At 38.2% G+C, this 25,180-nt stretch overlaps 1 long non-coding RNA gene across 2 annotated transcripts in view; it reads right to left on the bottom strand.

Annotated features, from left to right (window-relative positions):
• Positions 1 to 867: 867 nt before the first annotated feature.
• Positions 868 to 25,180, bottom strand: part of LOC112917240 (uncharacterized) — a 442,839-nt gene continuing 418,526 nt past the window's right edge. For both annotated transcript variants that reach the window (XR_012002935.1, XR_003234441.2), the window contains one exon: positions 868 to 1,069. This is a non-coding gene — a long non-coding RNA (uncharacterized lncRNA). The remainder of the gene's footprint in view (positions 1,070 to 25,180) is intronic.

Here is a 25,180-nt window from a genome sequence, read left to right on the forward strand (position 1 = left end):
ACCTGGACATTTAGGAGTATTATGTTAAGACTCTAGATCTTATTTTAACTATTTTAGTTAGCTTCCTCTTAGAGAACTCTGGCAAAGGAAGTGGAGGAGCCACCTCTGCAGGTATAGGTAAAGACCAAGTTCTGTTTCAGTCTCTGTTGACACCTCAGGGGCTGGGTGGGTGGTCCTTGTTACTGGAGTTGTTAGTGAAAATTCTAGCTTCACAATAAGCTTCTGCTGATACCATCCTAGATAGGTAGAAGTGTCTCATTAGGGATCCCTGGGTGGGGCAGCGGTTTGGCGCCTGCCTTTGGCCCAGGGCACGATCCTGGAGACCCGGGATCGAATCCCACATCGGGCTCCCGGTGCATGGAGCCTGCTTCTCCCTCTGCCTGTGTCTCTGCCTCTCTCTCTCTCTCTGTGACTATCATAAATAAAAAATAAAAAAATAAAAAAAAAATAAAATTCAACAAAAATTAAAAAAAAAAAAAGTGTCTCATTATTACTACTTTTGTAGTCTCCACTGACACCACAGATGAGTGGTAGACTCTTCAACGCTGAGTGTGGGGTGAGACTCTTGATTCTATATTGGGGCTTCTCTGATGTCATGGGTTTTTGGGGAGCCTTAGACTTTGGTGATATAGGTGGAGGTAGGCCACATTTTTCCTGTGGTGTTTGGCTAGAGTATTATCTAAGCATTTCTCTGTCTTGCTGTCTTTTCCTGATCATTTGGCTAGAGAGAGTGGAATTTTTTTGGGGGTATTGTGTTTTGTTTTTTGGGTTTTCTTTTGTTTTGTTTGTTTTTTGTCTGTGTCTATTGATATTTTTTAATTCCAAGTCTGAGTTACATAAGTTCAAAACAAAACCAAAGGAACTCACCACTGAGTTGCTCTTTGGGTCCCAAGGTCCTTAGTGGCCTTCTCTCCACTTTTCAGAGTCTTCTCAGATTTGTTTTACACATATCGCCCAGGGTTTCTAGTTGTGCTTAGTGGGGAAAATAGAGAAAAGTACATCTAACCCTTCTCAAGAGTAGAAGTCTCCAAAAGATGAACTTCGTAGTAATATAAAGGAATAGGTATACCTGAGTAGTCAAATAGAAAAATAAAGTTAGATAAATATCACTTAATGTATATTTCTGGTATATCCTATACACCAGAAAAAATTCTAAATGGATCAAATATTTTAATGTGAACTACAAAACTATAAAAGAAAGCATGGAAAAATTATTTTGATAGGCTCAGACTGGGGGGAAATCCTTCTAACTGTAACATATTTAGGAACTGTAAGAGAAAAATGGGTACATTTGACTAGAATGCTAATCTATTTGACTAGAAATTTAATCTATTCCATGGCAAAAAAATAAAATATCATAAGCATAGTTAAGAAATCAAGTGGTAATCTAAAAAGCATACATTCTCAATTTATGTCACAAAGAATTAAGCTCTTTAGCATATAAAGAGCTAGTAACTGGTAAGGAAACCAGCAATAACTGAATAGAAAAAATAGACAAAAGAATATGAAAAGAAACACACACAGTCAAGCAAACACAAATGGTTTTAAAATGCTTTCAAATTTAAGATAGATTTAAAAATTCTAATGACATTTAAAATAAAACCTTATTCACTTAGAGAAATACAAATGTAAACAGCACTGGGGAAACATTGTACCCTTTACTCCTTTCAGACCAAAAATCCCAAAGTTCAGGGCACATTTGATCAGTAAGAACAGACTTCCATCTGTTTCTGATGTGAGTATAAACTGGTAGAGACCTTTGGAAAGCATTTTGGTAATATTAAAATTACTTCTAGGAATTTATCCTAAGGTGTAATTGCATGTGTGGAGAATGATGCATTTATGTGGTTATTCATTGCAACTTTTAAAAATAGCAAAAGATTGAAAATAATCTGTTGTTAAATGAAAAAAATGTGTGTAATATGCTATCACTTATATTTTAAAAGAGGGGACAAAATTGATAATTTTATTGGCTTGTACTTATGTACAAATTCTTTGAAACAAATAGAAAATTAGTAATAGTGTTTACCTGAGGCATGGGAGAGGCAAGATATTTTACTAAGCAAATAGAGGACTCACAGGAAGGCAAATTTTCATTAAGTTACTTTTTATATTTTTGATTTTTGAATCATGTGAAACAAGGAAGAGAAGGAGAGAGGAAGGGAGAAGGGAAAGAACAAGAAAAGATTTAAGAGACTTACGGGGAAAAAAAATCCAAGAAGACAAAAAAACAAAACAAAACAGCATGATGAGATGGCTGATAGAATTCAATCAGTGATTATTTAGTCACCATAAAGGAGAACAAAAAGATGATATTAAAAAAAACAAAGTTTGCTAAAAGGATAATATATATTTTAACACATTGTATGTTGACCAGTACAAATTATGTTAGTTGTATGTTCAGTTTTGTTCTTCCACTAAGGGATAGCACAAGGTGTCTTTGTTTTCACAGGCAGGGAAACTCTTTAAAAGCACTCGTGTAAAAGATTATTGACTCTAAAAATCAGAAGTGGATCAAAAATTCTGGTCCTGAAATATCAGAGTTAGATTGTCACTGTGGGGAATGGATTATGTAGGATGCATCTGGACATAAGGAGAGAAACCAGGCAGGGATGCTCCAACATTAACTTTGCTTTTATAGGATAAAAACATGGTCTTGATGCCAGAGTTTACTTGAGAACCAGGAGGTTTTCATTGCCTATAAACATTTCCTTTAATAGAAATATTAAGTCTACATGCTATCTTGAAGAACACTGTAAGCCTCAAGTGAAAAAGAACCATGGCACAGCCATAAATTAATCCTTCCAGATTAATGAGACCATGCCTTCCTCATGGGATCTTTCTGGCTATTGAATTCCCACATTAGAGATTCTGGCCAGCCTCAAGAAACTCCATTAAGGCATACTACCTTTGTGCCTGCTCTCTGAGGCCACTAGTTTTAGCTGAATAGCTGTATCCTTTGTTAAATTAGGAAAACCTTATCAGATCTGTAAGTAAGTGAGTGAGTGAGTGAGTCAGGGGAAGGGTGGGGAGAGAGGAGAAAGAAGATGTTAGGGTAAAAGAGAAGGAGGGGGAGGCAGGAGGAGGAGAGAAGGAGGGAAGGAGGGAAAGAGAGAGAGGTAGGGAAATGTCCATACTGGATGCTTATGTGTGTTCTACTACTTTGGACACACTCCATTAGTCTACCCAATATGCTACATAGCGAATGTGGTTTTCTTCTCTTCAAGGGCTGACCTGCCTCTGGGCATGACTTTTTCAAGCTACCTTCTTCACTTTATCATTTCAAAGTAGTTTAATTTTTATCTAACTCCCTGATGATTTCTTTCCCTCAACAATTTCCACTGAAGGTAACTAGAACCACTATAAAAGTTTTATTTTAATATCTAGAAGATTAAACTTTCTTGATATTTTTGCAGTACCTCTAAGGATGTCATTTGTCAGCAACTTAGTGCCAAAATGTTCAACGTAGTAATGGACACACACACACACACACACACACACACATCCACATTCACACTGAAAACAGTAAAGAATCTTTCTGAGACAAAAAACCCAGTCACAGAGAATGTGTATAAAGGCTGGCACTTCCCCGGTATTCCTGTTTGCTCCTCACAATAACCCTACAGGGCAACTATCTTCACTTTAGGTTATACAGGAGCCTATGAGGCTCGGCAGGATGAATTATCCTAGCTGGCAAGCAAAGAGGTATTTCATGTTTAGATCTTCTTATTTTAGAACTCCTATTCCTCCACAACACCAACAACTTGCCTAAGTATTTCTTTTATTCTATTTTTTTTAAGCCCTTGCTCCATGGTGACCTAACATCCCACCATCAATTCAGTCTCATGTGCAGATCATACGGCTGAGATGGTCTTCCAACTACATATCAGGAAGGAACTAATTTTCATAAATAAGCAATCAACGGGTCATTGTTACTTGTTCCTCCCTGGATTCAGAGGCAATCTGCCATTTCTTTGGCATCTTTGTTTGCAGAGCTCCTGAGAACAGGAGCTATGATTTATTTCAGAGCTCCTAGAATTACATATCCTTGAACTATACAGATTACTATTATCTTCATTCTCAGTTCTGGGCGGAAGCCTGTAGCTCCAAAATACAACTTACAATTTTTTTAAAATCCTGCCCCAGAATTGTTGAACAAGCACAGGAAAGTTCAATACCAATTTGGCTAAGAAAGATTTAAAAAAGTTCTATTTGCTATACATGTTTAATTTGCAGTATGCAATAGATTCCAGGAATAATCACAGGATTTATTTAATGAAAGCTATGACAACAAAATGGAATATTACCTTATGCTACCTCGGGCCCATTTTTCATTTATACATCCAATAAGCATTTTATTGAATCTCTGCTAGGTTCCAGAATTTTGCTGAATACAATCTAAATAATATAAAACCAAACCTAATAACATGTAATTCCTACCTGGGAACGCAGAGAGGGCATTGCATTGGACACTCAAAAACCTAAATTTAAAACCTATCTGCAAATCAATGCTATTTGATTAGGGGCAGTTGTTAATCTCTCTAGTTCTTTTTTCCTCACCTAAAAAGTGAATTAAATTATATCTTCTTTTAAGTCTCTTTCAAGATCCAAAGTTATATGGTAATGCCTAACCCTCCAGACAAAATTTGGTGGAAAGTTAGAAAAAAAAATCATTGTCCCACTTTGAGTATTTTCCCTAAATTACTTATGCTTTGAAATGTTCATATTCCTTTTTAAAAGTCATCCCCTTGGTTTTGATACAGCCTCTTTTGATAGTGCAAATAATTACACTAGAGACAGATATTAAGGAAGCACAATCATGACTATTCTAAAAACAGCCATAAAAATGAAACAGTAACAACAAAACCTGCTCATCACTCTCTTAGCAAGATAACTTTGTTTTTGTCTGTTTCACATTGCAAAAAATGATCTAATTTAATTTCCCTTCTTTCTCTGGCAATATTGCTTTGTCAGTTCATGTCTTTGTTTTATGCTACCAGCATCCTTTGGCATCTCAGTCCACATTTGGAATTTTCTTAAAAATTACTTATTTTACAGTGATACTAATAGAAGATACTACTAGTCAATTTAAAAACTGTTGGGATACAATGATCATTCCTAGACTTTAGCTAAGACATGTTCCTGTGAATATTTCTCACAGGCAATCTCTCATTTTTCATGTCTACTTTAAACCTTTCCAATCAGTTTTCTTTTGTCAATTTTTATTTTGAATTGTATGTAGGGGATTAAGTGATGAGTCAAAGAACCTGTATTGAAAAACTATTTTTAAAATTCCTAAAGTCTATTCTTTCTGTAGAATACTAATGATGAGATCAAGTATTACTTGAATCATGAGCATTGTGAGCAACAAAGTGGTTCCAAGGAAAAATGTTTATCCATAGAAACTGAAAAATTCAAATACATGATTTGTCAAGATAACTGATGCAGTAAAACATACTTCTACTCCCAAAGAGATAATCTGTCAGAGAGTTCCTGCTCCACAGACAGCAGTTATAAGAATAAGCTGAAATATCAGCAAAGCATATTATTTCATCTGTAAAAAAAGAGGGAATAAACTAGTCCTAGAACTAGAGTCACGAAGAACAAAGGTTTAAATAGTGTTAGCCCTTTCCCAAGTCATTGAAGAAGTCAAGGTGAAGCTGGGAAGTAGAGTGTAGCTGGAAAAGGAGAGGGGTGATTGTAAACAGACAGCATGTTAGCAAAAGCAGAAAAATTATGTTGGGAATGATTTTGAAGATATTGCCTTGAGGATTGTTATTGTTCAAAGTATGCATTTAAAAATACTCCCCTTTCCACATACACAGTCACGGGCAAACAAAGCATTGCTCTTAGAAACTGTTTGACAGGGATCCCTGGGTGGCGCAGCGGTTTAGTGCCTGCCTTTGGCTCAGGGCGTGATCCTGGAGACCCGGGATCGAATCCCACCTTGGGCTCCCGGTACATGGAGCCTGCTTCTCCCTCTGCCTATGTCTCTGCCTCTCTCTCTCTGTGTGTGTGTGTGTGTGTGTGTGTGTGTGTGACTATCAAAAATAAATAAAAATTAAAAAAAAAAAGAAATTGTTTGACATGCCAGTCTCATCCTGCGCACTTGTTTCTCTCTGTTTTTAAACAAATCAGCAAGTAGAATCCTCTTGCTTCACTTTCCCTCCTTTGAGACATCAATATTTTAGAACAAAAACATAAAATCCAAAATTTATGTTATTTTCTTTTTTCCCCCTTGAAGGGATTCCTTTCTCACACAGACTATAGTTAAGTGATACATAGGGGAAGAAATAGGCTGATGCTAACTCATTTTTAAAAATTCAATTATTGGGTGAATGGGTGACGGGCACTGAGGGGGGCACTTGATGGGATGAGCACTGGGTGTTATTCTGTAAGTTGGCAAATTGAACACCAATAAAAAATAAATTTATTATAAAAAAATAAAAAATAAAAATTCAATTATATAAATAACTTACATTTTCTCACTAATAACATAAAGGAGACCTTATATTACAGGTGTAAAGAAAAGTATTTACCTCAACACAGCAAGTCCACTCTTGCTGATACTTAGCACAACTACCATCAATATAAAATAAATAACTGACCTTAATTTCACATGATTGATAAAATATGAGCACAGGGATAACTGTCTTGATTACAAGCTTAATTCTAGTTATCTTACCTACACCAGTATTTTAGAAAGATCTGAAGCATTCCATGGATAAAGTAACTGAAAGAGAAAATAGTACTCTCTCTCTCACTGCAAAAGACTCTTGATACTATAACTTTAAAATGACTGTAAGCAAAAAGTTGACCACATTTTTAAAAATATCTTGATTAGCTACTAGACAATGAAATTCAATGTACACATGCAAGATTCTAAGAAAAAAAATAATTGCACGAGCAGTGAATTGAAAACATGATGATGATAATTACGATAATGCTGTTGTTGCTGCTAAAATTTATTTAGAGCTTATTATGTCCCAGAATTGTGCTAAGAACTGTATATGTGTTATTCTAGATCTCTACCTATATATGTCTGGATCTATAAGAGTACTGTTCATGTCTCTATACTGCTGGTACTAAAGATATAACCATTTTCAAATGATGCAACTACAACTATTAAATATCTTGTTGAAAGTCAAACATCTTGGAATTGGAAAAGCCTGAATTTGAACTTATAAAAACTGACCCCAGAGGCAGTTTTTTCAACTGCTGTGAGGAAAAGTCACCACAAAAGCACAACGTGTGAAAAAGAAATGGAGGGACACCTGGGTGGCTCAGTGGTTGAGTATCTGCCATCAGTTCAGGGCATAATCCCGGGGTATTGGGATCAAGTCCCATATTGGGCTCCCCATGGGGAGCCTGCTTCTCCCTCTGTCTCTCTGTGTCTTTCATGAATAAACAAATAAAATCTTAAAAATAAGGAAGAAGAACTGGACAGGTTAATTAATATATGGCAATAGTAAAATATGATTGCTAAAAATACAAAATGAGATAATCTTAGGCTGCTTTAAGAGCTTTTTAGCATTGAAATATATGGAGAAAACAGTACTCTTACTGATCACACCACATCTGGAGATCTGGATTTAGTTCTAGACATGACACTTTAAGAGAGACAATAAGTAATTGGAGCAAATGCACAAAACTAACAGTGCAATGTATCAACTTGAAGTTATGCTGGAGAAGGAGTGGATAGGAGAAACCAGAGGAGGTTGTCCTAAAAAGGAGGAAGGGAGAAATGACTATTTACTGTGTACCTACCAGGTATAAAGCACGCTGCCAGACAGTTTAATTTAACCAGGAAAAAAAAATGCTAAACCACACCTACTTTTCGAAGGGGTTTATGATCATTAAGAGAAGGCTTTTTCACAAGCTGGACACTTTGCTCATCTGGAATATGTAGAATGAGCTAGGAGCTGAGTTTGGGAATAGAGGCTGTGTTGATTCTAATTAATTATAATATTTTGTATTGATTATGTAGAGCTATTAATAAAATGGAATGAGTTTTGGAATACTGAAGACAATTACAGATGGAAAAAATAAACAGAACAAGAGAAAAGGAACTAAGAGGCAGAAGAGACAGAGGCCAAGGAGGCATAGCCGAGACAAAGCAAAAAAAAGTAGGCATGATTTAAGCAAAAAACAATGTATGGGGAGGGGGGGATGGAGGGTAAAGTTGGGAGGAATGATAAGAAATAAGACTACAGGAGGAGGGGCAAGACCGCGGAAGAGTAGGGTCCCCAAACACCTGTCCCCACCAAATTACCTAGATAACCTTCAAATCATCCTGAAAATCTACGAATTCGGCCTGAGATTTAAAGAGACCAGCTGGAATGTTACAGTGAGAAGAGTTCGCGCTTCTATCAAGGTAGGAAGACGGGGGAAAAGAAATAAAGAAACAAAAGGCCTCCAAGGGGGAGGGGCCCTGCGAGGAGCCGGGCTGAGGCCGGGGCGAGTGTCCCCAGGACAGGAGAGCCCCGTCCCGGAGGAGCAGGAGCTGCACCAACCTTCCCGGGCGGAAAGGGGCTCGCAGGGAGTTAGAGCAGGACCCAGGAGGGCGGGGATGCCCTCGGGCTCCCGGGGACACTAACAGGCACCTGCGCCCCGGGAGATGCGCCGAGCTCCCTAAGGGCTGCAGCACGCACGGCGGGACCCGGAGCAGCTCGGAGGGGCTCGGGCGGCGGCTCCGCGGAGGGGGCTGCGGGGCGGGAGCCCGAATCCAACAGCGCAGACCCAGAGCACAGGGCGCCGGGACACAACCCAGGATCCGGCCTCCCCCGGGACAGGCAGAGGCCGGGAGGGCCCAGGACAGCAAGGACGCTCCTGCCCAGAGCTGAGCAGATCAGCGGCCCGCCCCGGAGCCCCCAGGCCCTGCAGACGGAGAGCCCTGGAGTTCCTGCGGGAGCTGACTCCAGGGCTGCAGAGCTGGCCCCGCCACTGTTGCTGTTCCTCCTGAGGCCTCACGGGGTAAACAACCCCCCTGAGCCCTGCACCAAGCAGGGGGCAGAGCAGCTCCCCCAAGTGCTAACACCTGAAAATGAGCACAACAGGCCCCTCCCCCAGAAGACCAGCTAGAGGGACAAGTTCCAGGGGAAGTCAAGGGACTTAAAGTATACAGAATCAGAAGATACTCCCCCGTGTTTTTTTTCTTTTTTTTCTTTTTTTTGCTTTTTGATTTCTGTTTGCTTCCCCCATCCTTTTTTTCCCTTTATTTCTTTCTCTTTCTCTTTTTCTTTACTTTTTTCTTTTTTTTTTCTTTTTTCTTTTTCTCTTTTCTTTCCTTCTTTCTCTCCTCTCTTCTTCTCCTTTTCCCAATACAACTTGTTTTTGGCCACTCTGGACTGAGCAAAATGACTAGAAGGAAAACCTCACCTCAAAAGAAAGAATCAGAAACAGTCCTCTCTCCCACAGTTACAAAATCTGGATTACAATTCAATGTCAGAAAGCCAATTCAGAAGCACGATTATACAGCTACTGGTGGCTCTAGAAAAAAGCATAAAGGACTCAAGAGACTTCATGACTGCAGAATTTAGATCCAATCAGGCAGAAATTAAAAATCAATTGAATGAGATGCAATCCAAACTAGAAGTCCTAACGACGAGGGTTAACGAGGTGGAAGAATGAGTGAGTGACATAGAAGACAAGTTGATGGCAAAGAGGGAAACTGAGGAAAAAGAGACAAACAATTAAAAGACCATGAAGACAGATTAAGGGAAATAAACGAAGGCCTGAGGAAGAAAAACCAACGTTTAATTGGGATTCCTGAGGGTGCCAAAAGGGACAGGGTGCCAGAATATGTATTTGAACAAATCATAGCTGAAAATTTTCCTATTCTGGGAAGGGAAACAGGCATTCATATCCAGGAAATAGAGAGATTCCCCCCCTAAAATCAATAAAAACCGTTCAACACCTCGACATTTAATAGTTAAGCTTGCAAATTCCAAATAAACAGAAGATCCTTAAAGCAGCAAGAGACAAGAAATCCCTGACTTTTATGGGGAGGAGTATTAGGGTAACAGCAGACCTCCCCACAAAGACGTGGCAGGACAGAAAGGGCTGGCAGGATATACTCAGGGTCCTAAATGAGAAGAACATGCAACCAAGAATACTTTATCCAGCAAGGCTCTCATTCAAAATGGAAGGAGAGATAAAGAGCTTCCAAGACAGGCAGGAACTGAAAGAATATGTGACCTCCAAACCAGCTCTGCAAGAAATTTTAAGGGGGACTCTTAAAATTCCCCTTTAAGAAGAAGTTCAGTGGAACAATCCACAAAAACAAGGACTGAATAGATATCATGATGACACTAAACTCATATCTGTCAATAGTAACTCTGAATGTAAATGGGCTTAATGACCCCATCAAAAGGCACAGGGTTTCAGACTGGATAAAAAAGCAGGACCCATCTATTTGCTGTCGCCAAGAGACTCATTTTAGACAGAAGGACACCTACAGCCTGAAAATAAAAGGTTGGAGAACCATTTACCATTCAAATGGTCCTCAAAAGAAAGCAGGGGTAGCCATCCTTATATCAGATAAACTAAAATTTACCCCAAAGACTGTAGTGAGAGATGAAGAGGGACACTATCTCATACTCAAAGGATCTATCCAACAAGAGGACTTAACAATCCTCAATATATATGCCCCAAATGTGGGAGCTGCCAAATATTTAAATCAATTAATAACCAAAGTGAAGACATACTTAGATAATAATACACTTATACTTGGTGACTTCAATCTAGCACTTTCTACACTCGATAGGTCTTCTAAACACAACATCTCCAAAGAAACGAGAGCTTTAAATGATACACTGGACCAGATGGATTTCACAGATATCTACAGAACTTTACATCCAAACTCAACTGATTACACCTTCTTCTCAAGTGCACACGGAACTTTCTCCAGAATAGACCACATACTGGGTCACAAATCGGGTCTGAACCGATTCCAAAAGATTGGGATCGTCCCCTGTATATTCTCAGACCATAATGCCTTGAAATTAGAACTAAATCACAACAAGAAGTTTGGAAGGACCTCAAACACGTGGAGGTTAAGGACCATCCTGCTAAAAGATGAAAGGGTCAACCAGGAAATTAAGGAAGAACTAAAAAGATTCATGGAAACTAATGAGAATGAAGATACAACCGTTCAAAATCTTTGGGATGCAGCAAAAGCAGTCCTAAGGGGGAAATACATTGCAATACAAGCATCCATTCAAAAACTGGAAAGAACTCAAATACAAAAGCTAACCTTACACATAAAGGAGCTAGAGAAAAAACAGCAAATAGATCTTACACCCAGCAGAAGAAGAGAGTTAATTAAAATTCGAGCAGAACTCAGCGAAATCGAGACCAGAAGAACTGTGGAACAGATCAACAGAACCAGGAGTTTGTTCTTTGAAAGAATTAATAAGATAGATAAACCATTAGCCAGCCTTATTAAAGAGAAGAGAGAGAAGACTCAAATTAATAAAATCATGAATGAGAAAGGAGAGATCACTACCAACACCAAGGAAATACGAACGATTTTAAAAACATATTATGAACAGCTCTACGCCAATACATTAGGCAATCTAGAAGAAATGGACACATTCCTGGAAAGCCACAAACTACCAAAATTGGAACAGGAAGAAATAGAAAACTTGAACAGGCCAATAAACAGGGAGGAAATTGAAGCAGTCATCAAAAACCTCCCAAGACACAAAAGTCCAGGGCCAGATGGCTTCCCAGGGGAATTCTATCAAACGTTTAAAGAAGAAACCATACCTATTCTACTGAAGCTGTTTGGAAAGATAGAAAGAGATGGAGTACTTCCAAATTCATTCTATGAGGCCTGCATCACCTTAATTCCAAAACCAGACAAAGACCCCACCAAAAAGGAGAATTATAGACCAATATCCCTGATGAACATGGATGCAAAAATTCTCAACAAGATACTAGCCAATAGGATCCAAGAGTACATTAAGAAAATTATTCACCATGACCAAGTAGGATTTGTCCCTGGGATACAAGACTGGTTCAACACTCGTAAAACCATCAATGTGATTCATCATATCAGCAAGAGAAAAACCAAGAACCATATGATCCTCTCAATAGATGCAGAGAAAGCATTTGACAAAATACAGCATTCATTCCTGATCAAAACTCTTCAGAGTGTAGGGATAGAGGGAATATTCCTCGACATCTTAAAAGCCATCTACGAAAAGCCCACAGAAAATATCATTCTCAATGGGGAAGCACTGGGAGCCTTTCCGCTAAGATCGGGAACAAGACAGGGATGTCCACTCTCACCACTGCTATTCAACATAGTACTGGAAGTCCTAGCCTCAGCAATCAGACAACAAAAAGAAATAAAAGGCATTCAAATTGGCAAAGAAGAAGTCAAACTCTCCCTCTTCGCCGATGACATGATACTCTACATAGAAAACCCAAAAGCCTCCACCCCAAGATTGGTAGAACTCATACAGCAATTTGGTAGCATGGCAGAATACAAAATCAATGCCCAGAAATCAATGGCATTTCTATACACTAACAATGAGACTGAAGAAAGAGAAATTAATGAGTCAATCCCATTTACAATTGCACCCAAAAGCATAAGATACCTAGGAATAAACCTAACAAAAGAGGTAAAGGATTTATACCCTAAAAACTACAGAACACTTCTGAAAGAAATTGAGGAAGACACAAAGAGATGGAAAAATATTACATGCTCATGGATTGGCAGAATTAATACTGTGAAAATGTCAATGTTACCCAGGGCAATTTACACGTTTAATGCAATCCCTATCAAAATACCATGGACTTTCTTCAGAGAGTTGGAACAAATCATCTTAAGATTTGTGTGGAATCAGAAAAGACTCCGAATAGCCAGGGGAATTTTAAAAAAGAAAACCACATCTGGGGACATCACAATGCCAGATTTCAGGTTGTACTACAAAGCTGTGGTCATCAAGACAGTGTGGTACTGGCACAAAAACAGACACATAGATCAATGGAACAGAATAGAGAACCCAGAAGTGGACCCTGAACTTTATGGTCAACTAATATTCGATAAAGGAGGAAAGACTATCCATTGGAAGAGAGACAGTCTCTTCAATAAATGGTGCTGGGAAAATTGGACATCCACATGCAGAAGAATGAAACTAGACCACTCTCTTTCACCATACACGAAGATAAACTCAAAATGGATGAAAGATCTAAATGTGAGACAAGATTCCACCAAAATCCTTGAGGAGAACACAGGCAACACCCTTTTTGAACTTGGCCACAGTAACTTCTTGCAAGATACATCCATGAAGGCAAAAGAAACAAAAGCAAAAATGAACTATTGGGACTTCTTCAAGATAAGAAGCTTTTGCACAGCAAAGGATACAGTCAACAAAACTAAAAGACAACCTACAGAGTGGGAGAAGATATTTGCAAATGATGTATCAGATAAAGGGCTAGTTTCCAAATCTATAAAGAACTTATTAAACTCAACACCAAAGGAACAAATAATCCAATCATGAAATGGGCAAAGGACATGAAGAGAAATCTCACAGAGGAAGACACAGACATGGCCAACAAGCACATGAGAAAATGCTCTGCATCACTTGCCATCAGGGAAATACAAATCAAAACCACAATGAGATACCACCTCACACTGGTGAGAATGGGGAAAATTATCAAGGCAGGAAACCACAAATGTTGGAGAGGATGCGGAGAAAAGGGAACCCTCTTACACTGTGGGTGGGAATGTGAACTGGTGCAGCCACTCTGGAAAACTGTGTGGAGGTTCCTCAAAGAGTTAAAAATAAACCTGCCCTATGATCCAGCAATTGCACTGTTGGGAATTTACCCCAAAGATTCAGATGGAATGAAACGCCGGGACACCTGCCCCCCGATGTTTATAGCAGCAATGTCCACAATAGCCAAACTGTGGAAGGAGCCTCAGTGTCCATCGAAAGATGAATGGATAAAGAAGATGTGGTCCATGTATACAATGGATATTACTCAGCCATTAGTAACGACAAATACTCATCATTTGCTTCAACGTGGATGGAACTGGAGGGTATTATGCTGAGTGAAGTAAGTTAATCGGAGAAGGACAAACAGTGTATGTTCTCATTCATTTGGGGAATATAAACAATAGGAAAGGGAATATAAGGGAAGGGAGAAGAAATGTGTGGTGAAATATCAGAAAGGGAGACAGAACATGAAAAACTCCTAATTCTGGGTAACAAACTAGGGGTGGTGGAATGGGAGGAGGGCGGGGGTTGGGGGTGAATGGGTGACGGGCACTTAGGGGGGCACTTGATGGGATGAGCACTGGGTGTTATTCTGTATGTTGGTAAATTGAACACCAATAAAAAATACATTTATTTAAAAATAAATAAATAAATAATTTAAAAAAATTAAAAAAAATAAAAAAAAATAAAAAGAAATTAGACTACATAGGTAAGCAGGAGCTAGCCAGATAGGGAAATTAAGTCATATTAAGGACTCTGGACTTTATCCAAAGGATGGTGAGATAACATTAGCTGGGAAGTTACATGACCAGTTTTAAATTTTAGAAGGGCCCCTCTGTTTAAAAGGAGGAAAATTGATTGGAGGCATGGAGGACAGGCAGGAGTGTATTGCCTTCTATCAGGTGAAAGATCATGGTGGCATGTAATGAGGTAATTGCAGTGGTAGTGGGGAACAGGTGAATGATTTGACAGTCCAGAATAATTGACAGACAGGTAGTATCAAGGTTGACATTTAGGTTTCTGGCTTCATCAAATAGTTAGATGGTTGTGTAACTCACTGAGCTAGATGAAAAATAAGATGAATTCTGTTTTGTACATACTGAGTTTGTGGTTCCTGTAAACTCAGTCCAGATGTTCAATATGCAGGTGGACACATGGGTTTGTTGCTCTGAGCCAGAGATACCTATTTGGACTTAGCAGCAGAATAGGGGTAGTAAATGAAGGAATGAGTATGAATAACTTAAAACAAGGAACATTTGGAAAGGAGATTGCTTAGAAGAGAACACAATTAGCTGTCATGGAAAAGCTGAAGATTGGACACTGCACAGCAAAGAAAAATAAGAAGGATGAGAAACTCGAAGTCACTGGTGACTTTAGAAAAAGATGTGACTATGGAGTGGTAGACAAATCTCGAGTAGGGTAGGTTCAAGAGAGATGGTTGTGGTTTTTAAGCCACTACATTTTGGGGGTAATTTATAATGTATTAAAAGTTCACTGATAGAAGGGATGTGGTGTCAAAAAAGTTTTCTTTTTTTAAAAATGAGTTTTGCATAATTTATGCTGAGGCTAATGCTCATAAAGAGGGAAAATTTGCTGTAATGAAGCCCTTGAGCAAAAGGGGTAAGACCTAGTGCTCTGGTAGAAATGCTGGCCTCTGATAGGGCCATGGATGGCCCTTTCACAGTTAACAGGAGAACAGGAGTAATGGGCACAGACCTACATCAGTCAGTGTGGTTCTAGGTCATGTGCAGAGGCGCTCTTTAATGGCCTCTATTTTTCTCAGTGAAATCAAAAACAGGTTGAAAGCATCAGCTAAATGTGAGGTGGAAAAAGAAGTGCTACAGATTTGAGTAGAAAAAAATATGAAATGGAAGTCTAGCACAGTAAACAATTAAAGGTTTAGAAAATGTTTTAAGATTGTAGGCAGCTCTAACATGCATGGGGTTCCAAGGTCATGAATTTAAGGTGAGAGCAGTCAGCATGGTTTTGTATTTTTTCCAGCCACATTCACCCAGGCATGTGCCGACCAAGCAGAGAGCAGAGGATTATGCTTGGTAGGTATAACAAAGGGATAGAAAAATAAGGACATTACTTTTTACAGTGAATGACAATTGAATTTATGTTGAATAGGGAGAAAAATGAGAACTTGAGGAAAATGAGGGACAGTAAAAGGTGGTAAACTGAGCTGTAGTAGAAAATTTTCACAGTTTAGGTAATTGCAGAAGTAAGTTAGAATGATGGGATGTTGTGGTCAGAGAACAGAAGCTGAGAAATTGAGGTTATGGAAGATTGAGTTGTTGGTGATGACGGGATCTCAGCTATGGTCACAAAGAGTATGGTAGAGGATGAAGGCAGAATGGGGGGGGAAATCATTCAAGGAAAGGAGATTCAGGAATTGAGAAGCCAGTGTATGTGAAGGATTATGAATGTAGATACTGAAATCACTATAAATGATAAGAAAGCAGTGTCAGAGACAATGCTCTTGTGCTTGATAATCAGGCCTTCAGGAAAGAAAGACAAGTGACTTAGGAGTTCTCTGGGTGTCTCCAACAAGAGAAATAGAATGTAGTTTAGTTGATGCATTTAAAGGTAGTGACTTCTAAGGCAAGAAGGAGACATAAGTAGCAATTAAAAAAAAAAATCAAAGTGAATCTATGCTATTTCAACATTTGGGGTTGGGGGTGTGGAGGTCTCCACTTAGGAGAGCTGCAAGAGAAGCATCTTCAAGTAGAAATATATGGTATGTCTTATTTACTCTAGGACAAACTTCTCTCTCTAATGCCATCTTTTACTCTTCATTTTTGGGTCATCTACCATCATAAGTATTGAAGGAATTAGCCCCAAATCACTATTATTTTTCCCTTCCAAATCTGATTCTTACTGATTTCAACATCCATCCACAACATTTACTTTAGGCTCTGGCCTTTTAATTCCTCAGCCTTCGTACTTTCGGTGACTTTATCTGCTTTCTCACCTCAATAATCCACTTTCATTGTTAAAACCTATATTGTCAGCACCAATAACTGTTGCACCAGATACTGATGGTTAGCTAACCAAAAGCATTTCCAACTCCCCCTAACTTGCATCCACAGTCTAGAGGCAAAGCTAACCACTTTTCTCCAGGATCCTACGGTGGCCACATCAAATATATATAAATATTTTGCTGCTTTCACTTGTGCTTTCTTCTTGTGTAGAACACAGACATGTGGCCTAGAGGTACACTGACCAAACTAAAAGCCATAATTTCAGTAGTATAAGGATTTAAGCCCCAAAGTCAATATACTGAGTGTGGTGGATGGAAGCATAGAAAATGCCTAATTGCTCCAGGATAAGATGGAGAACAAAAAGACATGGAAGACAAAATGTGAGGAGTCAAGATCCCTGGAAAAATAGAAGTCACCAATGCAAGAAATACTATATTCTCAAGTACAATAAATACAAAGAAAACCACATTGAGACAGATCATAATAAAATTACTTAAAACCAAGTACAAAGAGAAAAATCTTAAAATCAATGAAACCAGAATACTATCTTCAAAGAAGAAACAATAAATGATAGCTGATTTCTCTAAAGAAACAATGGAAAAACAATCTGACTAAAAGATAGGCAGAGGGGGTACCTGGGTGGTTTTGTTGGTCAAGCATCTACCTTTGGCTCAGGTAATGATCCCAGAGTCCCAGGATCAAGCCCACTTCAGGTTTCCTGCTCAGTGGGGAGTCTGCTTCTCCTTCTGCTCCTCCCCCTGCTTGTGCTCTCTCTCTCTCAAATAAATAAATAAAATCTTTTTAAAAATAAAATAAAAAGTAAAAGATAGGCAGATGTATTTTTATGGAAGACAGACAGATGGCTAACAGGTACATGAAAAGGTGTTCAATATTGCTAATCATCAGGGAAATGCAAATCAAACCCACAATGAAATATCTCAACTATTAAAATGGGTATTATCAAAAGGACATAAATAAGTGTTGATGAGAATGTGGGGAAAAAGAAACCCTTATGCACTGTTGGTGGGAATGTAAATTGGTGCAGCCCACTATAAAAAACAGTGTGGAGTTTCTTCTGAAAATTAAAAATAGAACTACCATATGACCTAGCAATTCCACTTCTGGATATTTATCCAAAGCAAATGAAAATACTAACTCAAAAGATATATATGTACCCCCATATTCATTGCAACATTATTTACAATAGTCAAGATATGGAAACAACACAAGTGTCCATTGATGAATGAATGGGATAAAGGAATTACACACACACACACACACACACACACACACAATGGGATACTATTCAACCATTAAAAAAAGTAATCTTGCCAATTGCAAAATATGGATGGACCTTGAGGGCGTTATGTTAAGTGAAATAAGTCAGAGAAAGACAAATACCACATGATCTCAATTATATGTGGAACCTAAAAGCAAAAATAAAACAAACTTCTAGATACAGAGAAAAAATTAGTGGTTACCAGAGGAAGTAGTGGGGCCTGAAATGAGTGAAGGCGGTTAAAAGTTACAAGCTTCTAGCCATAAAATAAATAAATCCTGGGATGTAATGTACAGCACAGTGACTAGAGTTAATAGTACTGTGTTATATATTTGAAAGTCACTAGCAGAGATTTTAAGTTCTCATGGCAAGAAAGAAAACATTTGTAACTATATGTGGTAATGTATGTTAACTAGACTTATTGTGGTGATCATTTTGCAATATATGCAAATATCAAATCATTATGTTGTACAATTGAAACTAATATGTTTTAAAAAAGAAACTAACATAACATTATATGCCAATTATATCTCAGTAAAGTAAACAAGAACAATAGAAGCCAGAGGGAAATGTATAATGTATCTCAAATGATTGAAGATAATAATTGCCAACCTAGAAATCTACACTCAGCCAAACTATCTCTAAAATTGATCTTTTAAATCCTTAAAATTTGCAGACAAAGAAAAATTGACTGAATTTGTCCAGAGCAAAATGGCTCTAAGGAAAATACTAAACGGAGTACTTATGGGAGGCATATATAGGTATAGATCAATAGAACAGTTAATATACAGTGTATCTGAATAAATACTGTATAAAACATTAATGCCTTGTAGAATGCAAAATGCAGGTAGAATTACAAGAATAGTTTAAACATTTTTGAATGGGTAAGTACTTAAAGTCCTTGCATTTTCTGAAATTGCTTGAATATCGATAAAGGGAAGAATTCATGCTAGTAAGTCAAGAATTCATGCTTTGACAAGTTAACCAATAAAAGTAGAGTTCTTAAAAAATGCAAAACTAATAAACTAATAGGACAAAAGGAATAGAATTAGGAAAAAACTAAGTAATCTAAAACAGGCAAAAAAGGGGAAAAAAGGAACATAGGGAAGGTAGAATTAATAGAAAACAAATATAAAAGCTTAGATTTATGAGCATGAACTAAAGCTTCAATAAAGGGACACCTGGGTGGCTTAGTGGTTGAGCATCTGCCTTTGGCTCAGGCTGTGATCCCAAGGTCCTGGGACTGAGTCCCTCCTCGGGCTCCCTGTGAAGAGCCTGCTTCTCTCTCTGTGTCTCTCAGGAATAAATAAAATCTTTAGGGGGGAAAAAAAGCTTCAATTAAAAGACACAATTTTCAAATCTGAAAAAACCAAAACCTAATTACATGCTGCCTTCACAAGACACACTTTAATTATAACGACACACTGAACTTAAAAGAAACAAATTTTTAAAAAGATAAGCTAAGCAAATACTGCAAAGAGGCTGCCATAGCTACATTAACATCAGGTGAGGTAGAAAGAAGTAAGGCAAATGCATGCTTCGAGATAAAAAGAACCATTTCAATGATAAAATTTGTCAGTCAACAGGATACAACAATTCTTAATTATTATGCATTGAATAATACAGCCTAAAAATAAGCAAAATTTAACAGAATTAAAATCTGAAAGACAACCACAACCATAGTGGGAGATTTTAACATCATAACCTCATAAAAATATAAAACTAGCAAGCAGTAAGCTTGCTAAGATTTGAACGTGCTTAACAAATGACCTAGTTAACATACATAGAACACTGTAAAAAAAAAAAGGAGAATATACATTCTTTTCTGGTTTATGTGAAACCTTAACCAAAAACAGATGTACACCTGGCCATAGTTAACACAAATTTCAAAAGAGTAATGTCATATAAAACACATCTTCTGATCACAGTGAAATGAAGTTGGAAACCCAGACAAAACAAAATCCACATATTTAAAAATTAAGCAAAACTCACCTAAATAGCCCGGTTAAAGGAGAAATTCCTATGAAAAACTAAAATTAAAAGGAGAAAATTAGAATAAACTGGTAACAGAAAATGACATCCCCAAGTTGTGGGATGTCGCTAAAGCTCAACTTAGAGTAGCAACTCTCATATATCAGCATGCACCTGAATCACCTGGCAGTCTTCTTAAAACACAGGCTGCTGGACTCTGCTCTAAAACTTCTGATTCACTAACTTTGGTATCAGGTGAGAATTTGCGGTTCTAACAACGTTCCAGGTGATACTGATGCTGCTGGTCCAGGAAACACAACTTATCCTAAGATACTATGAACAACTTCAGGATGATAAATTTGATAAATAAATACATTTTTAGAAAAACAATTCACTGAAATTAGCACAAGAACAGATACAAAATCTGAATGGTTTCATATCTATTTCAAATTTTCAATCTCTAATTAAGAAAATTTACACAAAGCCAAACTTCACACACCAGGGAAAGTTCTCAACCACATAAGGAAAAGAAAATATACTAATCTTACACAAAAGCCTTCAGAGAATAGGAAGAAACCCCCCTCTCAAAAAAACCCCCAAACCAAGAAACCTCAATTTCTTTTATGAGGTCAACATATCATTAAATATTAAATCAAAATTTAGAATGGTATTAAAAGAAATGAGGAAAGTGCTGTTCAACCACCCTCATGCACATAGACCCCAAAATCTTAAAAATAAATATGAAAATAAACTGCATCCATCACTATATGAAAGAGAAGCTGAGTCCTGGATGACAGCGGTAACTACACCAGCTTTGGTTTGTCGGCCTGATACTTCTTGATAAGTAACAAAATTAAACACTTAGGTATGTAGCCAGTGTTAGGTTTGTTATTAATGCTATTAAATGATTTTTTATTGATATTACTCAATCGCCTACAAAGTCTCAATCTAAGCATATAACCACTAACTCCTCTATTTCCCATATCCCAATTCAACAATTATTCCTCCCAAGCCTGAATACAACCATTAACTTGGAAATTTCTTCACTGCCTACTCAGACCTCACTTCTCATTGCCTGTCACTATCATCATGTCCTTGTGTACAATGTCAACTCTTTGACATCCATCCTCCACTGCATTACCAGACAAACCTCCAAATCTAGTGAGGTTAATTAAATCTCTGCATACCTCACGATTGCACCTGAGTGGCTCATACAGTGACTACAAACCAGCTGGGTTGCTTACCCATCTCACTTTAAACCACTAACCATGCCCCTTCACAAAAGCCCAGAAAACTCACATTTTCTCATCAGTCGATTCTCCCCTTCTCCATGGTAATGGTTTCAAAGCTATTGCTCTATTTTCAAATATCCAGTACTTCTCCCTGCCCTCCATACTCTCAGAGGGTGACCCCCTATTTTACTATGATCATAGAAGCCATAGAAGCTAACAGCCTCAGCTTCTCCCACCAACTTATCAACATTCTGCAGCGGCAAGTGTACTGGTTAAAACTGCATTATTGGGCACCTGAGTGGTTCAGTTGGTTGAGCCTCCCACTCTTGATCTTGGCTTAGGCCATGATCTCAGGTCCCAAGTAGGGCTCTATGCTCAGGGGAGAGCCTGCTCAAGATTCTCTCTGTCTCCCCCTACCTCTCTCCCACCCTCTCTCTCCAAAGCAAATAAATCTTTGGAAAAAAAAAAAAAAGCCTGCATCACCATGTGAGAACACAGAGTCCTAGGTCAAAATCAATATTAGGAAGATACTTAGAAAACTTGCATTATGGCGGCGTTCCTCAAAGTTTCGTAAACAGACCCATAGCAGCAGCATCACCCGGGAACTTGCTACAAATGCCAATTCCCAGACTTGTTGAATTAGAATCTCCTGAAATTGGGACCCAGCACCCAAGGTTTATCAAGCCCTCCAGTAGCTGATTCTCATGTGCCCTGAGGTTTGAGAACCGCTACTCTAGAACATGCTGATATAATTACGTTGTTTTACCTCCTACTCAAAACAGAGTCATGTACAATAGTTATTAAGGATGGAAAGAAGGAGTACATACATCTAAGCACGTACATTTTTCTGACTTTAAGAAGTCTCAGGAAACTTTAAATTGCCTCCAGTTTCTAACATTATTTTTCTAGGTAAAATCGAAGCCCAGTAATGTGCCCAAGTTCATATAGTAGCCTTGATTCTGCCTTTTAATAATGATGTCTAATGGGCAAATCAATTAACTTTCTCCCAAAATAGAGAGCTAATCTCTGCTGTTCTGCACTAGTTTCCTAGGGCTGCCATAAAAAATTACCACAGACTAAGTGGCCTAAAACAACAGAACTTCATTCTCTCACAGTTATCAAGGCTAGAATCTAAAATCTAGGTTTGTCAACAGGGTTGGTTACTGTGGGATATTCGGAAAGAGAACATTATCAGCCCTCTCTCCCAGCTTCTGGGGAGTACTGGCAAGTCTTGACTTTCCTTGGCTCATAGATGTATCATTCCAATCTCTGTCTCCATCTTCTGTGGCTTTCTCCCTCACTTGTCTATCTTTGCTTCCAAATTGTCCTCTTGAAATCTTGCCATTTGAGACAACATGGATGGACTTTAAGGACATTATACTAAGTGAAATAAGCCAGATAGAAAAACCAAATACTGTCTGATCTCACTTATATGTGGAATAAAAAAAAAAACTGAACTCATAAAAAGAGAGAGTAGAGTGGTAGTTACCAGGAGCTGAGGGGTATGTGAAATGGGAAGATGTTGGTTATAGGATACAGACTTCCAGGTATAAGATGAATAAATTATAAGGATCCCAATGTGAGATGCTTTACCTCATCCCATATCTCTCAGGCCTCCCTGTAAGGATACAGCCTAATTCTAAACCTAAAAAGGAAATAAAATGACATAAATTCATATTACGTCATTTTTTATGTACAAAAACTTCAGTAAGAGCAAAAAAATGTGGTATAAGTACATTAGTGTGACTAATGATCCTTATTTTACTTTATAATGTGACTAAGGATAGAAATGGTAGCAGCTCTTCCATTGTTTTCTCTGCTTGTTCTTGCATTATAGATTTTTTCAATCTATGGTGCGTTTTGTTTTATTTTTTACAGAAATCTGTTAGAACCATCTGTCAACTCAGAAGGTTAGTGCCATTAAGACTAGACACTATAATCCATAAAGCCACTTCCCCAGGTGCAGGTAAACTGTGAGACATTGTTAATGCCTTCTGTGTTGTGAAATTTCTCCTTTTTTTTTTTTTTTTGTCAAGATGTATTGGGAAATGTACATTACATAGGATTGTCTTATGCATATTCAAGCGAAGAAGCTGGAATCAATCCATATATTTAATATTAGGAAAATAATATATTTTTGATAAATAAACTTGTGTTAGATTAACATTCTAACATTTTCTTCATATCTTTAATGGCTCATCCTACATACCTATTTTGAGAACACCATTTTAGGAGAAGCCAAATTCCTTGGAAAGAAGCACCAAATATCAGGCTCTTTCTATTCTTCAATGTTTTCCTCTTATCTCAGTGATCCTCCATTTGGTTTGTCATCATTAATGTTTCACATCTGACCTCAAGCTTTGGGCTTCTAGACTGCCTATTCAACTACTCTTTTTAACCTAATCTCCTGAGGCACCTGGGTGGCTCAGTTGGTTAAATGTCAACTCAAATCATGATCCCAGAGTCCTGGGATGAAGCCCCACATTGGGCCCCCTGCTCAGCAGGGAGCTTGCTTCTCCCTCTCCCTCTGCCCCTCCCTGTCGCTCTTGCTCTCTCTCTCTCAAATAAAGTCTTTAAAAAAAATAATAAAGCCTAATCTTCTATTTCACAGAGACATCTAGTCTGACTCCTATATATCATCTCATTCACCTCCTTCTCAATATAATATAAGGGAGACAGCAAAGATCATTGGTTAAACCTAGGACTCTAGAGTCAGACCAACTGGGTATGTGATGTCGTGAGCTGCTTTACCTCTCTGGACCTGTCTCTTCAACATGGAAAGTGGAGATAATACAGAAGCTGGCAGAGTCTTCCTGGAAACAGTAAATAAAATAAGGTATGCGAGGTGTCATCCAGAAGGTTTATGGTTCAAACAGGTCAGTCAACTCTATAAAATATGACTGAGTGGTCAAGATGGATGGAGTCTGAGAGTCTCCGGTGAATTAGCAGCATCAAGTAAATATGCCATAGTATTATCATCGTCATGATCATGCCTGTTAATTTCCTAGTTGTCTATTCATCCCTCTCTGGACTCTGTATCACCCTATTGTATCTGAATGTGGAAATATTCGCCAAATGCCTACAGTTTGCTACTGTTGCACTCTCCTTAACATCTTGTCATTCTATTATTGACCCTTAGAACTTCTCTAAATCTTGACTGTGTCTCTTCCCCTTTTCCCCACTGCTAACTCTCCCAGCTGTACAACCAAGACCTCAATTTGGACACTATCAACAGTGTTAAAGACACTGAGGCACAGAAGAGAAAAAAAGAAATGCAGAGAGGTAGAATGGCATTCTATGCATCCTAAAGTCTACCTCCAGGGCTGCCGCCATAACATATCAAAATTTGAATTTAGCATCCTTAAAGAATTTGGTCCAGAAAATAATGTTTGATGAAAAACTAAGGTGTGGGCTTAGAAATGTCTCTCTCCATTTTTACCTAAATCAGGTACTTACCACCTTGTTGCAACATGCTTTCTAGGTATCCCTCTTGGCATGTCTGTGATGTTGGGTCCGTGTCACCTATCTGTAGACAGCCACGCACTTTTTAAAGACAATGCTACATTTTCGAATTTTCGGTGCATTTCTTCACTTGAGGATTGACTTTGAGTGCACGGTCTTGCTGAAATAACTTAAGCACATGTGGCTTAAACTGTCACTTTGAGTGACACTTTCTCATATTTATGTCCCTGACATCTCCACAACTATAAACTGCAAAAGTGGAACGAATGGAGCAGAAATGGCCAAAAAATACAGGAAACTTTCTCCCTCGGCTACTCTCATTTCTCTAGTTTCCAGGCAGTCTTCCCCCCATTCATCCTGCCTAAGGCTGTTTCCCCTCATGAGTCAAACCTTCTAAGTCAAGAAGCATTTCCGTGAAACCAGTCATTCTTTCCAAAATTCCAGAGATGAGCTAAAACGAATGAAAACCAAACCTGTGCATAAAAGGCAATGAGTCTTATACCTCCCATACACAAAATGTCA

Source organism: Vulpes vulpes, chromosome 8 (genome assembly GCF_048418805.1).
Source record: "Vulpes vulpes isolate BD-2025 chromosome 8, VulVul3, whole genome shotgun sequence".
NCBI classification, from domain to species: Eukaryota; Metazoa; Chordata; class Mammalia; order Carnivora; family Canidae; genus Vulpes; species Vulpes vulpes.